Source organism: Papaver somniferum, chromosome 5 (assembly GCF_003573695.1).
Source record: "Papaver somniferum cultivar HN1 chromosome 5, ASM357369v1, whole genome shotgun sequence".
NCBI classification, from domain to species: domain Eukaryota; kingdom Viridiplantae; phylum Streptophyta; class Magnoliopsida; order Ranunculales; family Papaveraceae; genus Papaver; species Papaver somniferum.
This window is the reverse complement of record NC_039362.1, coordinates 8050913-8063050: the sequence shown is the minus strand read 5'-3', so window position 1 is coordinate 8063050 and position 12138 is coordinate 8050913. Positions and strand designations below refer to the sequence as shown.

The following is a 12138-nucleotide window of genomic DNA, read 5'->3' as shown; positions in this document are numbered from 1 at the left end:
ATTTAATCTTGCAAGTTTGAAGAATATGTGCATGTGAAAATCTATGAAGTTGAAGACGCGTCAGGAATTCATAGATAACTGGAATTGCTGAGAAATCAGCAAAGTTGCGAAAAAATTGGTGATGTTTAGGATTGGCCATCCTGAACTAAATCAATGATTACATTTGCAGCATCTTTAGGTGCATTAGTATGTTGGTGTTTTTTTTTTTAAAACACCGTTGCAACCCTACCATGGGATCAAATTTGTGAAGCACATGTTGAAGCACATTGCATCCTTAAAAGGAATTTGAAACACCACTTGGTGTGTTGGTGTAGGTTGACACATTTGAACCTTAGATGAGGATTTTGGAAGTTGTACCACTGCAACATCTTGGGATGATTGAAGTACGAAAGCATCATTAGATGATTGGAAGTATGAAAGCATCATTAGATGATTGGATAACTGAAGCCCTTTGAGGGATTGAAACATTTTCGGACAATTGGCACCTACTAGTGAGTGAAGTATTGAAGTCCTTAAGTGGAATTGAAGCATCTACGAATGATTGGCACCTCCGGGTGATTAAAGGATGTAGAATACAAAGGCGTGAAAGGTGAATGTTGAGATTTCATGCCAAGGTGGAGAAATCAGAGAATTTTGAAGTTGAAGTTGTCCTAGAAATCTTGCCAATGTGGAGAATTGTTGGATATTGGTTCGATTTTAGGAAACATCAGTTTGATTTCCTAAATCAGTTTTAGAATTATGTTTAGACTTCTATCTAAACAAGGGTTTCCTATCTTAGCTAGTTTATGTATCCTAAATTAGAGTAAAGCTTGCTTTCCTAATCGAAGTATTGTAAGCCTATAAATAAAGGCATAACCTTTAGGTTATAGGAATCTACATCATGTACATTAGTCTTTTCTAAACCCTTAGGTTGTATACATCTCCTCACAAAGAAGAGAAATAATCTCTCCATTAGCAAGATGTAGATCCTCTCATAGATTTAGGGCTAGGAGAGTTAGGAGAGAGTTGAAGGTGAGTTGAGAATGTGAAGAAGAAGAAGAAGGGGTGTTGAATGTCCATTGTATTGTGTATTCTCTGATATGAATGAAGTGAATTCTGCTTCCCGTGGATGTAGGCATATTGCCGAACCACGTTAAATCTCTGTGTCTTATGTGTTCTATGTGTGTTAGCTTCCGTTGAATGTGTAGTTTTCTGTTTCTGATGCCAGATCCTGGAATGCCTTGAGGAACAATATGAACCTCTTGGCACAACAAACTGGTATCAGAGCTTAGGTCTAGATTCTTGAAATCTAGGGTTTGCTCGTTTGAATTGGGTCAGAAACGGTATGTGAAGATATCAAAGAAGATGTCAAATTTGAAGAAGAACACAAAGACAAGGTGACGTTTTTTGACTGAAACTTGTGGTAGAAGAATCGTAATAGTTCTGAAAACTTGTGGTGAAGATTGTGACAGTTTTAGAACTATGGTGCAAAGTTGTAACAGTTCTGTCAAAAAAACATGGTGTATTGAATCAACAGAGGATATTCGAAAAAGACATACTTAGAGATTGAAGTAAAAGCCTAGAAGAAGATGCATTAATAGGCATATTGTAGAATCAAGTTATGTCGGTTGGAAGACCAGAGTTACCTTGGAATTCAGAAAATCATTGTGTAGCCTCATCCGAAGAATCTTGGAGACAAGGTCGTTTGAATTGCATCAAGTTGAAGAGGTGGATTTTCTGATTTGACAAGCACTGTTTTAAAGTATCAATTACTCATAAACGAATGTATTTGAAGTGTTTCACATTCGTTGATTGTTTATTGATCACGTGAAGTTGAAGTCCTATTTGAAGGGAGTATTTGACGTCGGTATACTTCTAGGCATAAATCCTATGTATTTTGCATAGCTTCGGGTAAGTAATTCCATAACCTTATTAAGTAGTATGATAAAGGTGTTTGGTTTTTTTTTTGATATTTACCTCATTTGTTTGGGACTTTTGTGGATTGTTTGGGAATACCTTGATGGTTTCCGTTTAAATGTGCTTGCTTTGCAAGCCAAGTTGCAAAGAAACAAAAGTATTGTCTTTGAAGTACAAGTTGAATGGTTTGTACGTTGGAAGAGAGGTAAAGATGCAAAAAATTGAATTCGTCAAAGATCCTTAGAATTGTTCGAAGTACCAAGGGGGAATAATCGTGAATGTTACTAGTTGTCATTAGTTCGATAATGTTGTCCTTGACGTAGTCGAAGGAATTGAAGAAGAAGTTAAACTCAAGTTTGCCTCAGTTATATGCTGTAGCGAGAATTGCAGAAACCTATTAGTAAGTTTCGTGTGAGAATCATCGATCGTTTGAGTGTCTTAGTGTTGTTAGGGCACTAGTGGAAGGTTGATAAATTCTGGGTGAAGAGTTTGATTTCACGAAGAATTGTTTGAAGCAGCTGGCCATAAGCATATTGCATTGTTAATGATCGATCTAAGATGCGGTAATTGGATTTCCTATATGGAGATATTGTGTGTGGTGGAGCTATAGTTTCTTGTTCTGTTTTGAAGAGAAGCGATTGAAGATGAAGTCTACACAATTATTAACATATGCACCTTGGGCATATGATTGAAGAAGGGTTTGTTTGACTGTGTTGAGTTTGAAGCTACTTATAGAATAAGCTTATGAGCATTGGATTTTTGCAAGCTTTTGTTGTTTCCAAAAAAATGCAGGAGCAGATTTTCTTCGTACCATTGAACACCACAAATATGATGCGATTTTGAATCACCCACTCGGATGTTTGCAGGCACCTCGTTGATGTACTGTTTTTGAAAGAGGAGCTGGGTGGTGTTTTAATTTTTGAAGACATCAAGTTAAAAGTGCAAGATCGTGGTGAAAAAAACAGATTGGTCATGAAGATATGTTTCGTTTTTTGAGGTGAAAAGTCGCACTAGTACAAACCTTCACATAGGCCACGTTTTTTGGTTTACAGCCCAGCCACGTTTCGAGTTATTTGTGTGGATACTGGTCATCAATATAACTATAACCACGTTTTGTGTTACCATGTAGCCATAGTTCACCATTTGGTCATGGGTTTAATCCTAAACCCATCAACTGTAGCCATAGGGTATCGTTTGGTCATAGGTTTCAGTCTAATCCCATCACATGTAGCCATAGATGCCTATATGACCACATTAAATAATTATGTATGTGTCGAAAGTGTAGGATGGCAATAGACACACCTATTAATCCGTGGCGGAAAGAGGATTTATTTAGCCACATTGGTTTGTTTATGTGTCCATAATATATGGTTTATTAGACACGCATGTACTAACGAATTGACACATTTTATCAAACATGACAAAAGATTGACATATGGTTACACCTTTTTTTTTGGGAGGATTATGATATGGCTATACGAATAACAAATTGTGACCATAGCGTCGGATCCATTAGACACATGAGATTGAATTTTAAATTTTAAAGTACTAGCTCAAGCTCTGGTGTATAGAAGGACATATTATAAGTGATTGTGGCATCCAAGGGAATTGCAATACAGCGGGTACAGCCGGATGTTTTCGGAATTACAAGTGACTGAGCTTCATATTTATTTATTTCGATGATGTATCATGCTAGGTTTGAAGTCAGAACCCTCCCATAGCTTCTTGTTTCATATTTTGTATGCTGGTATACCATATTTGAAGTTTGAATTGACACTGAGCTTCATATTTATCGATTTCGATAATGTATCATGCCAAGTTTGAAGTCATAACCCTCTCAGAGCTTCTTGGTTCATAGTGTGTATGTCGTTATACCATATATGAACTTCGAATCAACATTGAGCTTCATATTTATTTATTTCGATGATATATCATGTTAAGTTTGAAGTCAGAACCCTCCCAGAGCTTCTTGGTTCATAGTTTTTATGTCGTTATACCATATTTGAAGTTCAAATCGACATTGAGCTTCATATTTACCGATTTCGATGATGTATCCTGCTAAGTTTGAAGTAAAAACCCTCCCGGAGCTTCTTAGTTCATAGTTTGTTCTGCCATTATACCATGTTTGGAGTTCGAATCGACATTGAGCTTCATATTTATCGATTTCGATGGTGTATCATGCTAAGTTTGAAGTCAGAACCCTCTCGGAGTTTCTTGGTTCATAGTTTGTATGTCGTTAAACCATATTTTAAGTTCGAATCGACAATGAGCTTCATATATATATCTATTTGGATGATGTATCCTTCTAAGTTTGAAGTCAGAACCCACTTCTTAGTTTATATTTTATACGTTGTTATACCACATTTGAAGTTCATGACCTGTATGACTAGTCAAAATTTCCTCAAGACCTATGTGACTAGTCGAAATTCAAATCGGAAGCATAAAGAAAAAGCACAAAAGAAAGCACAAAGAAAACACACTTTCTTATTTTTTATGCTTCATTACCATATATGTTTGGAATTTTTTTTATAATTGAAGGTCGGTAATAATATCTTAAATTTACTGATATATTCTTTGGATTTTTTTCATACGGAATGTTGATAATAAAATCGAATGCACGAGTTTGAACTAGCACAAAGAGAAACACACAAACTTCTCAATCCGTATGAACATCCTAAATTTAATCTACACCGTTGCTTAATTTCTGCAATCCGTATGATCATCCTAAAGAAAATCTACACCGTCCAAATCCTTTTAGATAAAACATCAAAAGTAAATCCTTTCACTTCACTTCCTTTAACTTACGTCTCATCTCTCTCTAATTTTCTCCGCCTCCCTCACTCGGAAGGAAACCCTAACTCACAAAATTCACTTTTCTCTTTCACCCTCTATGTGCAAAAACTAGTAGATCGATTATATCTCTATACAAAAACTAGTAGATCGATTAGTCACAGTTTCTATAATGGTTAGGGTAGATTGGATTAGTATTGTTTTGTTAATTGCTTATCAGGAATTAGTACTGTTTTGTTAATTTGTCTCAAGTCTCAAGAAGAAAAGGAAGTTCAGTTCTGGAGGTCAATTTTGGGGACCGAATCGTTTTAGGGTTTTGAAATCGATCATACTTGTGAAATTATAGTTTACTATTGGGAGGAATTAAAGAGCAATCATGGATGGTAAGATGGATTTCTTCCCCTAATTCTCAAATTTTCTTCGATTTTTTTTTTCAATTTTTTTTTCCAAATTGTTTTCAGCTTTACTCTACAATTAGTGAAGTTGAATATTTGTATGCTTAAAATTAATGGATCTTGTTTGGTTTTTGTTTCAGTTGATTCAGAGCCAACAATGGAGGAAACCATTTTGGTAGGTGATGATTTAATGACAGGACCACCATCACCTATCATACCTCCAGAAATTGCTTCTCATGTTCTTGAAGGTGTTGAAACTTGTGATGGGATTCTTAGGAATTTCTTCCTATGTAAGTTTATTTAAATGATTCTGTGAACTGTTTATAATTTTGATTTTTTTTAGGGGTTTAGGGTTTAAGGCTGATTGCAAATTGTCTTTCTCTAGGTTTGTAAATCAATGATATTGAACCATTTTGCCAAGATGAGATTGTTATATACAAACAATGTGTCGATAAACGGGTGAGGGATTTATGTTTTTTGTTCTAAATATGTCTTATTATTGCTTTGTTGAGGTTTTTTCAGTTCATACGTAAGTGAAGATTTTGAACACTGGTTTGTTTTGGTGTGTGTATTTGTTGCAGGATAAGATACTGAGGCAACGGCTTCGAGAGAGTGGACATAAATTGGATCTTTCAATGCCATTAGATGATGCCAAAGATAGAGCTACTCAACTTCAATCAGAGGTCACATCATTGAAGAGGTAAATCTCTTAAACATGAGATATGTGATGACAAAGATCTTCTGAGGTGTCTAATAGATGCACCACCATGCGTAATTACCATTGAACAGTATGTTAAACCCTCTTGGAAAGTCAATTCGTTGAACTGTAACATAATTTTCCAGTCATATCAATGTTATTTGTCGCTAACATGTCAGTGCTAAATGAAGCTATGGGTCTCAGTTTTGACCTTAAACTCTCTCGGTTGATTAGTATCCATCAGTTGCCCACTGAGGCAGAAGAGCATAGTTTACTCTTACCATGATTACTTACATTTGTTCAAGAATCGTACTTGGTGCCAGGCTTAATCAAATCTTTTTACAGGCGCTTAATTCTTGCAAGTGGAGATGAAGAGATGGACGGGTTTCGCCAGAGATGGAGTTTGCATGGACGCCTTGAAGACACTAAGTAATTGTTATTCTCCTCAATTTATCTAACCATCGTCTTTTGAAGTTTGTTTGTTGGGGTTGACCTCACTTAATGTTTGCTTGTCGGCGTTGATCGCCTAATTTTACTTGTTTTGGGTTCTCTGCAGAGATGGATTAGACTCTTTAAAGCAGGGAATGGAGAAGAGAGAAAATAAGGAAGAGCCAACAAGTTCAACCACCACTAAGAAAGGTTGGTTCTCTTGATAAAAACAGCCGACAAACTGTGTTACAGAACTCACTGAATTGTTATTCCTTGTCAGAAACTTGCATAGATTTTTTCACTAGCCATGTAAGCGATAACTTTTGTGTTTATTTGGACATTCTACGTCTCAATGTTAGCTATAAACAGTTCATGCTTGGAGTTAATATGCGATTAACATTACGTCTAGGTGGAAGATAAAGGAACAGTGCTGGGTTAAGTTTTCTATCTAAACATACTTGGTCCTTCCAATTTGTAAAAGAAGAGCGGTGTTATGTGCATCGAAGTGTATTTTCATTTGGCAAAACTGAACTTCCTTTTCTTCTTAAATTAACAAATAAAATTTACCATGTAATATTGGATTTCTTTTTGTAGTTTGATTCCTTACCTGGCTGGGCTTGATGTTGCTTCCCTCTCATTTGATTCAAGGACTACAAAGTTGATAGGTTTTCCTTGATATATTTGATTTGTTATTTTTCGTTCATGTCAAGGTTCATAATCTATTTTGCTGTTTTTTAAAATATTTAGGAATTCTTTTGCTTTAGAAACTCATATTGTGCTTGTTCTGTTTTTATTAGTCTTGGCGAATGCGGTGCTTGGTTAATCCAGGAGACAATACACAATTGCACAAGTAAGTATGATTTTTTATGGCAATCCAGAAGATTATTAGTTGAAGTGAGATCGAGTTGGATTAACTATTAAGCAATCCGGATGTTTATTTTAGTGTGTTTATTGAATCCCTTCCCCCTCAAATGAACAGTTGGTGGAAATAAAAATCAATTGAAATTGCTTTTATTTTTATTTTTATGGTTAGCCATATATGTTACATCCTAAATTTCTTTCTTGCTACATGTACTGCTACTAGCTTATGATCAACATAATGAGAATGACAAGACTAAGAAGAAGAGTAGGAGGAGTACTAACTAAAGCTTCTTATCAGTACCATGAGGAACAAGGAATCGAAAAGTAATATGTGGAGTAGCAAGAGAATGAAGACTGCATTGCATCCTTGTTATTAAGAGAAGTAGTGGAGATAGTTTTGTAGTTAAAACATTTTCTTTTGCATGTCTTGTGGAGTTGGTATTTTTGTAGAGTTATGCTCACCTCTTTCCTTGATCATGATATGAGACGTTTAACATATTAATAAAAGTAATTGGAATCAATTTTAATTGTGCGATTAATCTATATCAATGGCTATTAATGAGTCATTGGCCATGTAAAAAGGTTTTTTATGCGTGTCTGAAAATAGAGATGAGCATGTTGCTACAGATTCAAAGTAGCTATAAGTTATGAATTCGACACGTTAAGAAAAATTAGTGTGGCTCTAAGGTAACTGAAACTCATGAATTGGCCATGATGAAATGAATTTTGCGTGTCTAATTGATGACAAAGGCCACGGATAAAATAAAATTCACGTGACTTTAAGGTAAACTTTAGCCACATATAATCAAATCGTATGTCTATAAGGATCCTATGGCCATGGTGATAGTGAAAATGCTTAACTACAAAAAAAAATGAGTACCATATAGACACGGTTTCAGAGTTATGTCCATGGTAAATCATATTTTATAGCCACTCAAAGTTTATGTAGCCATAGGGATACCTTTTTGTCTCGGCACCTGATGCCACATTTTTGGAGTGAAAAAAATCCATGACCAAAAGCCTATGGACACGGTGATTAAGTGTGTCCAATGTGAAGATTTGTACTAGTGTCGGTTGCAACGAACAAGGTATCATAGTGGCACTTCACAATTGTAAGGTACAATACTACATGTGAAGTATATAGTTAAGCGAAGAAATCATAAGCTATTTGAAGAATGCGGTATGTGAATTGATGTGATTTGAATTGAATTTCCTTTTGTCGTAAGGAAAGGCATTGGAAAACAAGAAAGAAGTTTTAAAGTTCAGACGTGAACGTTGAAAAATGCAGATCTAGTGATGTGTGGAATTTAGAGTATTTGAATGCTTTTATCATACACATTCTCTTGAGAATGGTTTTCTGACTTTTAAGAGTTGGAGTTTGAAGTTGTAGATATTAAGCATTCAGTTGAAGTACTTAGGTGCAACTCGATAAGTTTGAAGTTCTTCGGTATGTACCGAAGTTTTAAGAAGAATCTGAAATCATCAGATCCATTTGACTCCGCGGGGTTTAAAGTTGTTTAAACGGTGGAGTACTGAAGAAGTTTTTTCTAATACAGTTGCAGTGATGAAGGGATTAGAGAATGAAAATCTGTATTGTTGAATATGGAAGTAGAAGTGTTAGATAGTGCGAAATATAATACGCTTGAAGCCTAATTCATGCAGTTAAGGCATGAAGTTGACGAACGTAAAATCATGCAGTTTAGGATTTTGCAAACATTGTGTGAAGGTGGAGAAAGAATCAAGCTTGGAGTTGGAGTAAAAAGTTATAGTTTTTTGAAGACATGAAAATATCATGAATATCACCACATATGGAATGCTGGAATGTGTTCACACAGATGTTTGGGAACTTAAAGTTAAACGAAGTGTTGGAATTTGAAGAAGTGGGATGGAGGAAGAGCTCAAATTTGACAAGTGAAGTGGTGAGTTGAAGTCAAAGACTATATCCTACAAGTTTAAGTAAATTTGCAAAGAATTTAATCTTGCAAGTTTGAAGAATATGTGCATGTGAAAATCTATGAAGTTGAAGACGCGTCAGGAATTCATAGATAACTGGAATTGCTGAGAAATCAGCAAAGTTGCGAAAAAATTGGTGATGTTTAGGATTGGCCATCCTGAACTAAATCAATGATTACATTTGCAGCATCTTTAGGTGCATTAGTATGTTGGTGTTTTTTTTTTTAAAACACCGTTGCAACCCTACCATGGGATCAAATTTGTGAAGCACATGTTGAAGCACATTGCATCCTTAAAAGGAATTTGAAACACCACTTGGTGTGTTGGTGTAGGTTGACACATTTGAACCTTAGATGAGGATTTTGGAAGTTGTACCACTGCAACATCTTGGGATGATTGAAGTACGAAAGCATCATTAGATGATTGGAAGTATGAAAGCATCATTAGATGATTGGATAACTGAAGCCCTTTGAGGGATTGAAACATTTTCGGACAATTGGCACCTACTAGTGAGTGAAGTATTGAAGTCCTTAAGTGGAATTGAAGCATCTACGAATGATTGGCACCTCCGGGTGATTAAAGGATGTAGAATACAAAGGCGTGAAAGGTGAATGTTGAGATTTCATGCCAAGGTGGAGAAATCAGAGAATTTTGAAGTTGAAGTTGTCCTAGAAATCTTGCCAATGTGGAGAATTGTTGGATATTGGTTCGATTTTAGGAAACATCAGTTTGATTTCCTAAATCAGTTTTAGAATTATGTTTAGACTTCTATCTAAACAAGGGTTTCCTATCTTAGCTAGTTTATGTATCCTAAATTAGAGTAAAGCTTGCTTTCCTAATCGAAGTATTGTAAGCCTATAAATAAAGGCATAACCTTTAGGTTATAGGAATCTACATCATGTACATTAGTCTTTTCTAAACCCTTAGGTTGTATACATCTCCTCACAAAGAAGAGAAATAATCTCTCCATTAGCAAGATGTAGATCCTCTCATAGATTTAGGGCTAGGAGAGTTAGGAGAGAGTTGAAGGTGAGTTGAGAATGTGAAGAAGAAGAAGAAGGGGTGTTGAATGTCCATTGTATTGTGTATTCTCTGATATGAATGAAGTGAATTCTGCTTCCCGTGGATGTAGGCATATTGCCGAACCACGTTAAATCTCTGTGTCTTATGTGTTCTATGTGCACTAGCTTCCGTTGAATGTGTAGTTTTCTGTTTCTGATGCCAGATCCTGGAGTGCCTTGAGGAACAATATGAACCTCTTGGCACAACAGAAGTACCTTCACGAGTCTTGATGATTACAATTTTCACAGAAATGTCAGTTATTATTTAGAAAATACTTGTCTCTATTTTGTTCTGTCTTTATTTGCTTTGTGTTTGTTATTGATGCCTTTTCACTTCAATCTTACAACAGGTACTCTATGTTATTAGAGGGATAATGAAATCCTTAGTTCGGTATCTCATAGTTGTTCTTGGTAATGATGGTGTAGCGGATCAATTGTTGCATACGAATTGGTTAGCATGAAGTTGAAATTTTTGTTTTGTAGATTAGTACTAAGTGGGTGTTGGTTTGCTTTCAGGTTCGGGTAGGAGAAGAAGTTGCCGACACTGCTTTTGCAGAACTCATTTCTGGTGTTGTCTAATCATGTTTGATGAACAACTGAAGAATAGAGCATCAGGTAATTAGTCTCGATTTGTGTTTCTGTTTTTGCAAATGTTCTTTTGTGGGGAAGAATGGATCGGACTTGTACCTCAATGTTCTATTAGTTTTGTCCATTATCACTCTCCTCCATGAATTTCTTATGTTTATTTGTAGCCAGGTTCTGATAATTGCCAACAATGTACTTTTTGGTTTCTGCAGTTATGTGATTTATATAACAATGAACCAATTTTTGACAAATTTGAGTGCTGCCTAAGTAGTGAATTTAGCTTACAACTATGTCTGACTCTCCTACTTTTTTGCATATGTTACCTTACAGGTTTGTTCCACCACCACCAGCAGCATCAATGTTCCCATCACCACCACCACTATAAGAGGAGAATGAAGTAGAAATACAAGGTAATCCGGAACTTCTTAAAATAACAACTTCTAATCAATTTTCCAGAAAAAGATAGTAAAGAAATCAATTCATTAAATCTCTGAAATTCTCCACCATGCTTGATAATCTTATTATTATTATTGTTATTAATAGAACTACTGAATGGTTTGGTTGAAGTCTGATTAGATTGACGATTATGATTCAAAATTATTGGTTTGGATGGTGATAAAGTTGTTAGGGTTTTTGATAAATCAGACTCCTTTTTGTTCCTTTCATATAAATTCATGCCTATGTTTGTGTTTATGTCAGATTTTCAGAAGTATGACTGCTCGTAACCATTAAGAGATGAAGGAACTAGGAGTTTTGGCATCAAATACATCTACTTTTGATCTCCATGTTACTAAGAACCATATCCATTACATCATCCACAACCGTTGATATAACAATGATCCTTTCATTTTCGTACCTCATGCAAATTTTCATCGCATAATTATTTTTTATATTTTGTTTCTTCCTTCACTGATTTTGAAGACTTTTGCTGCACATATCCATATCTTTACTGATGTCTTTGTTGCATGTGACTGATGAAATCACCAGAAATATTGTTTGATGTGGCAGGTTGTCATATACACAGAGGAGTTGAACTCAAGATTGATGTCATATGACCAGAGTTGCTGATATGAAGATGGACAAATGAGAGTTTATTTAAACTTCTGTGTATATGTTGTAATTTAAAATGTTTGCCAATAACCTAAATATCATATAACTTAAGTAGAATTGACAAACAAAGTGATTAGAACAATGTTTTCTTCTATTTGTTTTGTGTAATTACTTTGATGGTTAATGAATTGGATTGAATGGAATAATTCCAGGGAAATGGGAATTGCAGGGGAATTTGAAGTGTGAGTGAATCTGATTTTGACTAGGTCAAAAAAGACCGACTTTTTTTTTGTTGCAAAAATTTAGCAACAACGACACTGCTACTAATCTTGTTACCGAAAAATGAGAGTCGGTCAATATTGATCTAGTTAATTATTTTTGCAACTCAGTAAATTTTAGTAACAGCGGCTCTCTGTTACTA

General features: G+C 35.3%; 1 pseudogene; it reads left to right on the top strand.

Moving 5' to 3' along the window:
• Window positions 1-4902: 4902 nt before the first annotated feature.
• LOC113278716 lies at window positions 4903-11052 on the top strand (annotated as a pseudogene).
• The last annotated feature ends 1086 nt before the right edge of the window (window positions 11053-12138 follow it).